The sequence below is a fragment of the Aptenodytes forsteri genome, unplaced genomic scaffold (assembly GCF_000699145.1).
Source record: "Aptenodytes forsteri isolate BGI_AS27 unplaced genomic scaffold, ASM69914v1 Scaffold15, whole genome shotgun sequence".
In the NCBI taxonomy this organism is placed as follows: Eukaryota; Metazoa; Chordata; class Aves; order Sphenisciformes; family Spheniscidae; genus Aptenodytes; species Aptenodytes forsteri.
In genome coordinates, this window is record NW_008795129.1 from 3,675,737 (window position 1) to 3,689,065 (window position 13,329).

The 13,329-nt window shown below is 41.1% G+C and overlaps 1 protein-coding gene across 2 annotated transcripts in view; it reads left to right on the plus strand.

Annotated features, from left to right (window-relative positions):
• The window catches only part of SORBS1 (sorbin and SH3 domain containing 1), a 145,753-nt gene that overhangs the window by 3,262 nt on the left and 129,162 nt on the right, over positions 1-13,329 (plus strand). The window contains exons 1-2 of one of the 2 annotated variants that reach the window (XM_009277678.2): positions 1,223-1,329; positions 8,357-8,415. The gene's annotated coding sequence lies outside the window, so the exon portion shown is untranslated. Of the gene's footprint in view, positions 1-1,222; positions 1,330-8,356; positions 8,416-13,329 lie in introns of those variants that run through there. The other variant, XM_009277676.2, reaches the window with a different exon arrangement.

A 13,329-nucleotide genomic window follows, 5' to 3' on the forward strand; every position in this document is an offset into this window, starting at 1 on the left:
TGTTTGCCCTGGCAGCTGGAGCAGCAGCTCCAGCTATAGATAGGAGCAGGTCTTCACTGGCCAACATTTGAAGGTTTTCTTGAGACTGACCTGTTGCACTTTTAGAAATACTAAGTGACCAAGTAAAGTAGTACTGTTGCTCTCCAAACAGCTCTAAGAACAGTTGATGACTTTTATTAATGTCTTTTTCATCACTTATTGTCTAAGTGAATTGCTGATTCATTAAGATGTTCTTGTGATGTGTGATACAGAAAGTTTCTTTTCAGAAACTTTTCTCTTTTTTCATGTATTTTCTGTTGCTGTTTTCTCTTTTCTGTGGTGGTCGCTTCTCTTGCTTTTAAAGGGGAGTAACAGTTCAGCTATGCCACTGCCTTCCTCTGCATCCCTGGAGGAAGACTGGTGTAATACTGGAAAAACATGGAGTTAAATATTAACATGTACTACTGAATGTTCCCACTGAAAAGATCAGGAATATTTCCAAGCGGTGAAAGCAGACTTTCCTTTCCTGTAGTTAAGTTTTGCTGCTTAACTTTTGAAACTACAGCTTGCTTGGCCATTTTAACATGGTTAATAGTTAGAAATTGGGAGTCTTCTATTTCTTAAGCACTCTCACCCAGGCTGCTTCTCCTTACCAGGTGATAGACTTAGGGGAAGAATCTCATGCGGTGAATTAGTGCTGAAACGTATTAAGTAGTTTTTTCAAGGTAAGAGGTTGATTCCCTCTGCCCCCTGCTTTCCTCTGTACTTTGGCTTGGAAATGGAGTTTCATTGCTTGCTCTTTTAGTCAGAAAGGCGATGTTAATGAGTGTTGTGATTTGATATTGATGAATGATGTTTTTTGTTTTAATTCCGATTACTTACATTTGCATAATAGCATCCCAAAGCAAGAGAGGTCTTGGCATTTGCATGAGGCACGTGCTTCTGCCCACAAACAGCCAGTAAGATAAGTCAATAAAAACAAGCCATGCAAGGCATGAATTGCTTAGAGGTGGAAGAGACCTATTAGGCTATCTAGCCCTCCCGCATGCCAGTGAAGAACTGCGTCAACTGGATTTGCTTTAGAGGGCGGATGAATAGCTGACTAAAACACAGGATCACATTTTCTGTATAATACGGCGGAAGGCCTTCTAAGCTTCAATTTTTTACATTTGCATCTAGCTTTGAACCTCATAAGCAGCAATATCCCAGAGAAATTTTTTCCAGGCTGTTTGATTTAAAGTGTAACAACGGTCTGAACAGAAACTGTTCTGATTGCACAGATGTGCAGTTTTGCTTTGTGGGGTGATTTTTATCTCATCAAAGGAGAACAAGAAGAAAAGGCAATAATCTGTGAGTATGGCTATCTGTGAGAGCGCAAGTGTATGTGTTTGACAGCGCGAGAGGTCTATCCATGTTATATCAATTGTGAGAATAAAATGGCTACTCTGCCTGACCGTAGGGAGGGAATTTTACAAAGGCAACACATTGCAAAGAGAACAAAGGCCTCACTGCGTTATGGCTGTGTGCGACACACTGTTAATGCTAAAGCAAGCTACCATTTCCTATTAAAGTAGTGTCTCGCATGTTCGTGAAACAGGGGCTGTAATGCAAAGTGATTTAGCTCACTGGTAGCTGATGCATCTAGTTTTGGCACGGACATACGAGGTCTCTGTGGTCAAAAAGGCAGATAAACATGTTGGTGTTTTAAGCAGCTTCATCTGGTGACTGGACGGGGAATTGCAGGCACATTTGTTTCATTGCATTAATTTCTTGCATTGTTCCCCTTTTGTCTGTTATTGTTTCCTTACCAGTATTCGTATTTGAACAGAAAAAGAGCTCTGTGGTAAATTATGTGCATGCCCCACTTCTTTCCAGGCCTGACACGTTTATATGTACAAAGAATTATGGAGGAATTAGAGAGGACCAAAGAAGCTCAGAAATTCTTTGGAAGAGCTTGTCAGATTTTTAATTAATGGGCATATTATAGCAGAGGGAGTGAAATCTGTTGCTCAATACCATAATAGGCAGTGTAGTGCTTCTGCCTCTCTCTGTCATCCTTAACAGACGGATTTATTTTTGGTAATGAGACATTTATCTCCTGTGTATCTATTAAAAGCCAGTTCCAGTGTCAAAAATCAGTTGGAAGTAACATGAAAAAGTTTAGTGGTGAAATGTGTTTCTTTTGGATGCTTGTCACAGCTCCATCAAATCCTGGGGATCCTTTTTCACTTTATTTTGGTGTATTTTTGCCTTGCTGCAACTTGCATTTCTGGATGATTTAGGTGTTGTTCTGCTAGTGCCAAATAATGGTGTGAATATTTAGATTGTGTAAAGGGGCTTAATGGAATTATTTTCAGGGCAATATTTAATATACTGTCAGTGTAAATAATTGTTTTTCAACAGTTTTCTGTGTGTGGATCCCTTAGGACTTTTTGTTAGCCCTAGATCCCTGCCTACCTGACCTAAGCCTATTGAAAGCAGACTTGCTTTTCTTCATGGGCATCCTTGAAGCAGTCCACAGAAAACCATGGGTAAGTGGCAGCCTGGTTCAACTCACCTGGTGCCATAGAGAAGGAGTCCACATAGAAGTAATTGTGGTAAAAGAATGCCGTTAGTCAAAAAATAGGGCTCTGCATGTATTTCTGGTCCTGGTGCAATTCAGTTAGGAAAGTATTTTCACACTTGTGGACTGAGTAATTAAAGTCATACTTAAGCAGGTCAACAAGCAGACCACTTTCCTTAATCTGTCCATAAAGGAGCTTGTGTGGGCTCTAGATGAATGCAGTGGGGGTTTTGTAGTAATTTGTTTGAAATTCTGTGGGATTTATTAGATGCCTTTTAATAGGTTTTCAAACTGTTCTATAGCATTCTGCAGGTGGGATGTAATTTTCCTAGTGAGATCTGAAGTGCTTGACAACTGGTGAAAAAACAACTGCCTCCTTCTAGGTTTGTAAATAAGATTTCTTTAAAGAAGCTGTCTGGTGCCTCTGTGCACCTCCATTCTGTTAGCTATAAAAGAGGGGAAATGGCAATGATATCAGAAAGGCTTACTGATATGAAGTGACCCAGAAGCTTATTCCAGGAAGTTTATTTTCAGAGAGTGTTGAGTACTCATACTTCAAGAACCCTTTTAAAGTATTTATGATTCACACCAGACATTCCTTTCAATCTTGGTTGATACCCATCTCATAAAGGTGACATAAGACTAAATAGATTGATGCAAGGAATGTTTTGACTTTTTAGCTGATAAAGTGCTAATTATAAGAACTGCAACCCGTCTAGTAACAGAACCACAGATAACAAACATTGGAAGGTTACTATTCCAGAGAAGTTATGTCATCCAGCTCCATGGATGAAACATCTTTTCCGTGGAAGAAATTGTGTCCTACATGGAAGGGATTCTCTTCTGTACTGTACAAATCCTACAATTGTCCTTACCTACCCATTTCCTTTTACTCTTCCGTTCTTGCACAGAAGGTATTCTCCTCATTTGGCTCCTGCTGCAGTCTCTATATCTATGTACTATAAACAATGCAATCCTTTCTTCCCCCTATCCTCCTACACATGCTTTTGAACAGCTCTGGTTGCTAGGATTACAGTCCTCATAAGGCTACAGGGGGGGAAAAAGTGTCCCTTCATCATCAGCTTCCTTTTGCAATTTTCTGTTCTTCTTTGCATTACTTAAGTAATTTTTTCCAAAGGCATGTTTCTTGTAAGATCTTTCAACAGCAATGCTGCTGCTGTGCTCCTTGATGCTCTTCCTGGCTTTTTGTTTAAAAAGGCATGGAAAGTCAGTGACTAAGTTGGAGAAAATGATATAATTTCATTGTACGCTGTGAGTTAAACCTTCAGTACCTTGCACAGGGACTACTTTCATTTGTGATGAAGAGACAAGTGCTCCAAAATGGCAGAGGCAGTGACACTGTGTTCTCTTCCCTCTCCTTCCTCCCTTCTCCCCCGCACTCAGGTTTTACAGACGCGGATGCTGACTCTCTGATGCATTGCATACACTGCAGAACTGGGCATGTTTCTCCTTCACAGGAGGTGTGTGGAAAATGACAGCCTTCACATTATTTCAAGTGCACAGCAGCCATCCTTTGACGTGCCAGACTAATTTTTGCAGGCAAGAATTGACAGTGAGTTAGACTCTTGTGGGTAGAAGGATGGATATACTTTGTTTTCTAATAAACCTGTGCTTCTGTATAGTGTGAGCATTGATATTTATTTATTTATTTAATTATTTATTATTATTATTATTTTTTAAAATGTGGATCCTGTTTGTCAGCATGCTTGAGCTACAGAGTTCAGCTCCAGAAAGTTTTAGTGCTTATTCCAGGGATCTCACTGTAGCCTTTCCCTGGAAGGGTTAAAAAAATGCAGTCATTCCAGAATCTATGTAAAACCTTAAGTTTGAAATGCCTTCACAGTGCTCAAAATAGTACAGGACAGTACCAAGTTCTCTGGAGCCCACTGGACCTGTTTCACAAGGCAGGAGCTCATTTTGGAAGAACCTGTGTTCCCATGGGTCTTAAAACTTTGCCTGAGATATTCAGGAGTGAGCTGTTTAATAATAATGCTACAGTTGAATGATCCCTCTCAGTCAAAAGGCCTGGCATGCAGCTACGATGAAGAGTGAAGTTTTGAACAGCCTGGCACCTATCTCTGCATCCCACCAGCCTGGCTGGTCCCCACATTGCCTTTGGCACCCTGTGAGAGTGGGCACTGCTGAAGTCCTGCCTCTGTGTCGCTCAGCCATGTGCTCTGAGGAAGGAAAGGACAAGGGGCAGGAAGACATGTCATCCACCTGAAGACACGATGTGGTTAGAGAGGGGCAGACATTCAGCAGTTGACACCCGATGCAGTAAATTCAGGACAATATTCACTCCATCAAAATCAAAGAAGAACAGGGAAATGTTCTTACCCTTTCTGTCACAGAATAGCTCGTATTAGGGTACAAAACATGTCTGTTTAAGCTTCCTCCTGGGTTTTGCATACAGGAGAGTGCGCAGATTTGTTGGATACCGGGCAGACCTCTGCCAGGTTTTCTAACTTGTTTCTGCTTAAATGCTTAACAGGTGTGGCAGCAGTATTGGCTGGGAGGTTGAACAGACTGCAAGTGAAAAGCGAAAAGCTCACGGTGAACAATAATTAAGAAGTACTGCAAAGGGTGGTTTGGGAGGAGGCAATGAAGTGGAATAGTTATGAATGAGATTTCTGCACAAGATGCAGGGAAGGTTGCCCAGAATATCTCCTTCTACCTCCAGCAACTTCAAGTATCGCAGCATCCTTATTGATGGTATCTAAGATATGTACTTTTGCTGCTCCTACCTGGATATCCAAACATTTCACACTTGTAAATCATTTGGAAAATCTACTTGAGCCCTAAAATAGGTCCTCAGTCAGAACATATGTTCTGTACATTTTGCAAACTACTTAATTTAAAAGTTAATAATTCAGATACTGGACTCTCATCTTGCTCAAGCTGTTTGGAAGCTGCATGGCTGCCACCTAAGCAAAAGTTAGACCATTGCGCTTGCCAGAAAGGAAATCTGCATATTTTGTCCTCATCAGATCATTTTGCAGGGAGCGGGTGGCATCCTGGGTACTTTCTTCAAGCTGTAAATGAGCAGTTTAAAAGCAGAATTTCATTTTGCTCTTACTGCCTTTCTAGCTGTTAGGAATGCAGTTGCAATGTGTGTCTGATCCTCAGGGATATCCGTAGGAAGCGTGTGTTCGTGATTGAACTTAATCAGACTCTCAAAGAATTTCTCCTCGATTGCAAAACCAATGGAAACAACAGTCCTTTGGCAATCTGAATTTACATTAGATAAGAATGGTTCATGTCACAGTTACTTATCTAATGGCAACACTTACTATTACTGCTACTCATATTAATGTTTGCTCCAGTATACTTAGGCATTTTGCTGTCTTCTGGTGTATGGAAAGTCAGTGATTTTCCTTGAGCAATGTTGCTGTAATCAGGGTATATGTATCTCACTTACTGTTCTCAGCCTTTGACTCTACATTCTAGCCAAAAAAGTCCAGGACTTTTTTTTTTTTTTAAAAAAAAGGTCTTTTTTGTTTGTTTTGTTTCTATTTTCAGAGGCATTTAGTTGTGAAGTGTCTCTGAGGGTAGGGTACGATTTGATTCAAAAAGCTTTTGTGCAGGTAAACAATCCAAGTTTGACACATTACAGGCATTGTAGTCAGCATTTGCCCCTCATAAATTAATACAGAGGGAAACAAATAGTAACCTCTTTGTTTTCCATGACAGCACTTGATCTATTGACTCTTGAGGAAAATAAGGCTCAGAACCTGAGGTGATAGGGAGAAGAGGGATGGAGGTGTTCCTAGAGCTCTAGTCCTTACTTCTGGGCTCAAGCAGCTGGTGAGGTGTGTTGCTTTCTGAGAGGGAGGAAGAGGTAGGAAAGTTGATGGGAATTTTACTTACCCCCCAGAGCAACATTGTGGGGAGGGAAAAATTCCTCACTGACTGGAGTACCCACAAGAACATATCAACATGTGCATAAATCTTGTGACTGAGAAAGGAACAGTAGGATAGAAAAGCGGTGGTGTGCTGTGCATCTAGTGTAGAGCAGCTCCCCAGAAGGGCTTCTACTGCACAGGAGAATGGACTAATATTTGATGTGAGGAGTTACCTGCCAGTGTAGGTAGGAGCCCTTCCCGGTGACAAACGTGTGTTGGAGAGATGGTTTTTTCCCTCCTGCTTCATGACTACAGGTGTCCCGACTCACACGTAAAACTTCCAGGATGAGAAAGGGAAGTTTGGACATGATATCTCCAGCTGAATGAATACTTTTCATCCTACAGTGCCCTTCCCACTAGGGAGAAGCTGGTGTCTTTTCCCCATCCAGAGGTACCTACGGATCTACCATTTGAGAAGCAAACAAAGAAGCAGGGAGGAACTTTCCAGTTTTGAAAAGCACCTTCTGTATTGAGAACAGGCAGCTTTTTACTGAGAGTATACAGAAGGCATAAATGTTCCCTTATTAGGATCCAAATACAATGATGATGCAAAACTGTGAGCTCTACCTGTCCTGAGGCTCTGTAGCATGGGGTGAAAGACAGCTTGGAGCATGGGCACTGCTTGTATCATTCACACTGGACTCAGAGAGTACGAGTTGAATTCTGCCACTTGCTGGCATTTCTAATCATTTGTCCTTGGTGGCAGCAGCAGAGAATGAATTTCCCAGCTGCTATCACCTGCTCTTGAAAACATGTAGATAAGTGCCTGTTGCAGGTGGGGAGATTGGCAGGTGAGTTCCCACTATATGGCCTTAATGAGGTGAGAAAAAACTAGATTTAACCTTTAGCAGAGATTCTGAAACGGGATCTTCTACAGGGCTTAGATCTCATTGAAATACTCTAAATAGCTCTTGCAGATCTGTCTTTCTGGGCAGCTCTGCTCTCAACTGATTCTTAGGGAGACCTGCAGGAAGAGAGAGGCAAAGGCCAACCTCTTCGGGCAGGAGGAGGCACTTCCTTGAGAGACTGCAAGATGGAGAAGCAGCAGCGTAATGCCCACAGGAGGGAACTGGCTCTGTGGCTCACCCGCTGTATCCCTACATATAGGTATCCACAGGCTGTGTCCTTGGCAAGTGGGAAGACACCTGACTAAATAGTGATGGCCACAGTTGTAAAGCAGACTTCTCTGTACATGAGAACTTTTGTCCTAGTCCTGACTCATACATAACTTTGTATTAAACACAACGTAGTAAGAGTAGTGTTAGAACACTTGTATGCATCAATCAAGCTGCCATTTATGTGACAAGCTGGGAGAATTTAACTATTTACCAACTTCCATGGTATTTCCAGAATGTTTAGGACACTCTTGAAAAATTTCAAAGATGATGAGTAGAAGGTATTCTGTATGAGTGGCATACAGTGTTTTCATATTTGGCTCTATTTTAACCTGTTGTGGAATCCAGTACCTTCTTGTCACCAAGTGAGCCTGTGCTTGATGTATTAGATCAAAACATATTCCTGTCTCCAAATGCTAACAGCAGCACATTCAGTTCTCTGGATTTCAGCAGCTAAAGTGGGTGTTGCAGGAAGTTTGGCACTGTTTCTCTTTACAGAATAATAAACACAGATGATGTTGCCTTGGGTTTCATATAGACATGGAGATTCTTGCCTCAGAAAAGCTGATTCATGGACAAATGGTGACTCTTAGCTTTAAAAAATAACAATACTAGTTGAAATAGATAGGCTAGAAATAATTGTCAAATTTTTCTAGCAGACCCCAGGGTGGTGGTTTCTTTTATTTTAGACTGAGAGAACATTTTATAGTTCATTTTTCTAACAGCTGCATTAGATCATTGTATTCTATAACACTTACTGTTTTTTAATTTTCTAGGAGGAGTCCAGAACATACCTGTAGAGCTGTGGCTTCTCTTTCTCCAAGCTCTGCCAAAGGTATGTACTTTACACGCTGTTACTCTTCCCAGTATTCATCTCAAATGCAGCATGGAAACTTTCAGAAAAGTGAATTTCAAAGTTTTTGGCAGAAGACGACTACTTTCTTGATTTTTGAGTGCAATATTTAAACACAATATTTTAAACAGAAAGTTGCACTGAATCAGAAGTAAGCTTAAACACAATACAAAGGTCTTCCCCAGAAAGTTGCACTGAATCAGAAGTAAGCTTGTACTGACCGTTGCAAGTGATGTTCAAGGTTGGGCTGCCTGGTAATGGTTTCAGAGGCTCCAGAACAAGAACAGAGCTATTTAACAGCAGGTCTACACGGACTTCGAAGTCATGGCCAGCTGTCTGTTAATTAATATGATTCCCCAGGGTTATACCCTAACTCAGTTATCACTCCTGGGCAAATAACGTGGCATAATGGAAGCACTGTGTCCTTCCCTTGCCGACTCTGTGAGACTTCCTAGCTCTCTGTAAGAAGGTCTTGTTTTCTAATTAAGCACTGAATCAAGGTTGTACTGCTCCTCCTCAGCAGCTTGGTACCTGAAGCAGTTTTACCAGGAGAATTGCCTGACGTAGAGAAAGTGCCTTCAGCAGATGTGTAAAATTTTGACCTAAAAATAGGATAACATAGTAAATAAGAACCTGATGTTCAAAGGTTCGATGCTGTCCCTGCTGTCTAGTTTCTTGTATAACTTGGAAGAACTGAAATAGCTTTTGTGGCAATAATTGTTAACATATGATTGCAGAGTTAAGAATAAAGAATAATGTTTTTCTATAAACGTTACTGTAAAAGCCCATAATATAGCATTATATTTCTATGGTTTTTCTGAACTAAAGCAAAGAACTATAGAATCGTAGAATAGTTTGGGTTGGAAGGGACCTCTAAAGGTCATCTAGTCCAACCCCCCTGCCGTGGGCAGGGACATCTTCAACTAGATCAGGTTGCTCAGAGCCCCGTCCAACCTGACCTGGAATGTTTCCAGGGATGGGGCATCCACCACCTCTCTGGGCAACCTGGGCCAGTGTTTCACCACCCTCAGCGTAAAAAATTTCTTCCTTATATCTAGTCTAAATCTACCCTCTTTTAGTTTAAAACCATTACCCCTTGTCCTATGTAGCCTAGTGAATAATTTCTATATAGTTCTATAGAATTCGACAGGACGCTGCAAAATTCCTGAGTAAAATTCTGTGTTTTCTAATGAACTCTACATGTCAGCTTGACAGCGTCTGCCTGGTAGCAGAGACAGCAATGTATGATGAGGAACTGTGGGACTGATTTTTGTTTGTTTGTTTCTTGTTTTTTCTTCCTTTTGAGCAGAGGGTGGGAAGTGGTTCCTTTGAACCATCACACCCCTTAAGCTTTGACTACTGCAATTTGTACTCCCCACTGTACCTTCTAAACACGCACACCCCCCTCCTTGTAGTTGGAGCTGATGGTGCCCCAGGTTCTCAATGAGCCATGGGCAGGGAAGGTGCTGGTTGTCTTTCAGTGTCCCAAGAACCATGAACATTTTCTAGTTCTGCATTTGGAAAGCCAGATATTCCCTGACCCTGTGTGAACTCACCAATGCTTTTCTCCCTCTATAGACCCCTCTTTTCAGTGTGGAAGAAAGAACTGAGAATGATTCAGAATTAATTTATGCAAAGTTTTCCCAAGTAATTCTCAGCCACCCATGGATTTTCCTGGAACAGTGGTATACAATAGGCCTTTGTCTCCAAATGGATTCATTTATTATTTTTGAATCTAAATGCCTAGCTTGACCCCAATCTTAAAGGGCTTTTTAGTCCCCGAGGCTTAGCAGTTCATCCTTGAAACCTTTCGAAGATGTGACTCTTCTGTGAATATACAAGGTATCATAAATCTATTCAGTACTAGAATGAATGCAAATTATTCTAATTATATCTGAGTCAGAGCTTGTTACATTTTAAAGGAACTAGAGACAGAGCAAACTGGCTATGAAAGAGGTTTTATGGTTTCTACAGAAATATATTTTTTTGAATTAGATCTGGATTCTTTGACAAAACCGGTGCATGGGGGGGGGGGGGGAGGGGGTCCTACAAGCTGTGAGCTCTTAATTGGTCGTGTAAGATTAGCCTCTCAGTTAACGATTCTTTTGATGTTTGGGTACTTGAAACCATGTTCTTTAGAGGCAAAATAAAACAACGAATGGATCTCCATCTTCTCCTCTTTGCTTCACATCAGTTTGTGTTAAGCATGAAGGCATGGTACCACTTGTCCAGCTGGTAATGCAACAGTTGTTTTAATTTGAAAATAATGTTGCTCAAACAATGAGGACTTCACCAAGAGGTTTACATTCTTCTGCTTAAAAGTGTTCGGGGTTTTTTTGCTGGTCTCTGATCAGGTAGAATAAGAATGTGCTTTTAACTTAGCCTGTTTAAAGGTCCCCTCTCCATTTTAGTTTGATTCTACTAAGTATTTTGGCCTTGTGGAACACAGCTTTCATGTGAAAATCCTCTCACATCTGAGCTCTGGTATTTGATGAGCTGAGAAGTTCATGAAAATGATTATATCTTCAGGGGAAGTGTTCTTGACACTAGTTAAAATAAGTAGAGAGCTGCAGCCAAGTTTTGGTGGTGGTTTTTTTTTTCTCAAGAGCTGAACACTTGCAACTGAGTGGGAATTTCTGTAAAGGGTTCAGCTTCCAGTCATATGGGGGCAGATGTTCTAAAGTGTTTCTGTTCTGATCTTTCTGAAAGTCTTTGTCCCTAACTCGTTTCACTAAGTAGCCTTGCCCCTCCTTGCCCCCGCTTTGGAACTGTAATACTTCTCACTTGATAAATGGTGCACACCTTTCCTCCCAGAGAGATACTCATTTACACCAAATCCAAACTCTGAAAAGTGTGTTGATTGCAAGTAAATAAATTTTGACTAGTACTGAAATCTTGTCACGCATGATCCTGAAAATGAGAGAAGAGAGTTATTAGCTCATCTGTTTTACTGCCGTGCTGATACAGCTGTGTTCCCTGCAATATATTTTTGTGCTGCTTGGTCCAATCTACTTTTAAATCACTGAAGTGGTGGAGTATTTTTTTTATGCCACTGAAGAAACTGTATAAAGTCCAATAGATTTCACTGTTACAGGAATTTTTCCTAACAGAGTTGTCTTTTGCTTAATTTTAGACTTGCTTCCATCGGATATAGCTCCTTTTCTTTCCTAATGCACACTGACAATTGTGAAAACCTTCCCAATTCATCACTTAGTCAAATCTCTTTCAAGGCTAAAATATCAAGAGTGCTGTTAATGAAACTGTGTTAAAATGAATAGGAAAGAGATCCTGACCCTGGGATGCAGTGTTGGAGGTAGATGGCTGGTTGGGCACCATCCAGCACTCCTTGTTTCAGAGCCCCTAAGAACGTGCCACAACAGTGATTCTTTATATCCCTGGATTTCATGTCAACAGTGCACAGATCATTGACATTATGGGATAAGACTTGTCATCACCAGCTTCACCATTAGGAGCAACCTGATATAGAGAGAACAAACCCCAAAGATTTCTGTTTGTACAGGTTGTGGAAGTTTCTGATGTGGTTGGTTTGTCTCCATGAGTGCTAACCTGAGGCTAGATGACATGAGGACCTGACGCTCCTGCTGCCCCATTGGGTTTGCTCCATTAGCATCACCATATTTTATTCATTGGCCCTGAGGCCAAGACATCATATGTTCCCTGTTTGAGCATTCACTGCTTGTGTGGTGTCAGTGATGAATCACCCAGCTCCTATTTGGTTACTGAAATAAAAACTATGCATCCAATCTGCCACTGGGGTTTCTCTTTCACAATTAATTCTAACACAGCACACGATACAGTAAATCCAGAGAAAAATCATGCCAAGAGTGGTGTGAAAAAAGGACAGGACCATTCCTGTCTCTTCAGCCAACATTAAAGAGAAAGCAGAGATTTGAAGTATTTGCTTAATTTACGTTAACATGGGGGTCTGGAGGGATAAAGGAGATAAGGCGCAGTGGTTGTAGCTGAGCATAGCCTCACGTCCATATTGCTGAGCTCCCAAACCCTATCCTGATTCAAACATGGAAAGAGTACGTAGGGCCATTTCCAGTGTTACGATATTTTGTTAGACCACTTCAACTGTTGCATCCTTTAGCTTTAAAACTGCAGTGTCACCAAACAGCTGCATTTTTTTTAATTCCAGAAGCTTCTGACAGTCAGCAAGGATTCTATCCAAACAGTCTCACTGGGTATTAGCGCACAGCTTGTTCCAGCAAATGCATTATTACCTATTAAACATTTATACAACAGCATAAAGTTAGACAAGGATTCACAAACATAAATAAGACCTGTTCTTTGCACTGTAGAGCCTTCAGTCTAAATCATGCCTAGATGATGACATACAGCACAGCTGCTTGTAGGAGGAAGGGTGAGAAATGTTTGAAGGAAAAGTGATTTCTGAGAAGACGGTGACTGGAGAAGGGGATTTGCAGGTCTAGGAACTAAGAAATCAGAAGGTGTAAAAAGAATGAAAATAGGAATTGAAGCAATATAACAAGTTTAGGAGGTAGTAAAGAATGCAAAAGAAGTTGTTAGCTATGAGGTAAGCTTGAACAACATGAAATGGGCAGGAATGGATAGGAGAATTCTCTATTTTTAACATTTTTAACATTTAAGCAGAGGTGGCTTCAGTGTCCAGATCTGATTGAAAGCATCTTGCAGACTTTGAGGATGGGACACTGGGTGGCTTTCTACCAACATTCTCTGCATACCAGCAGAGTGGAATAAAGTCTGCGAAAGTCTCTGTCTTGAAAAGCAGTACGTATAGTTTATTTGGTCAGCCCTGATCAAAATACAAGTGTTCCTTCATTACCTATTGGTTCGGAGCGCTGCACGTTTTTTTTTTTGTTCCCCCTCTGTGCTCCACCTGGGAAGCTT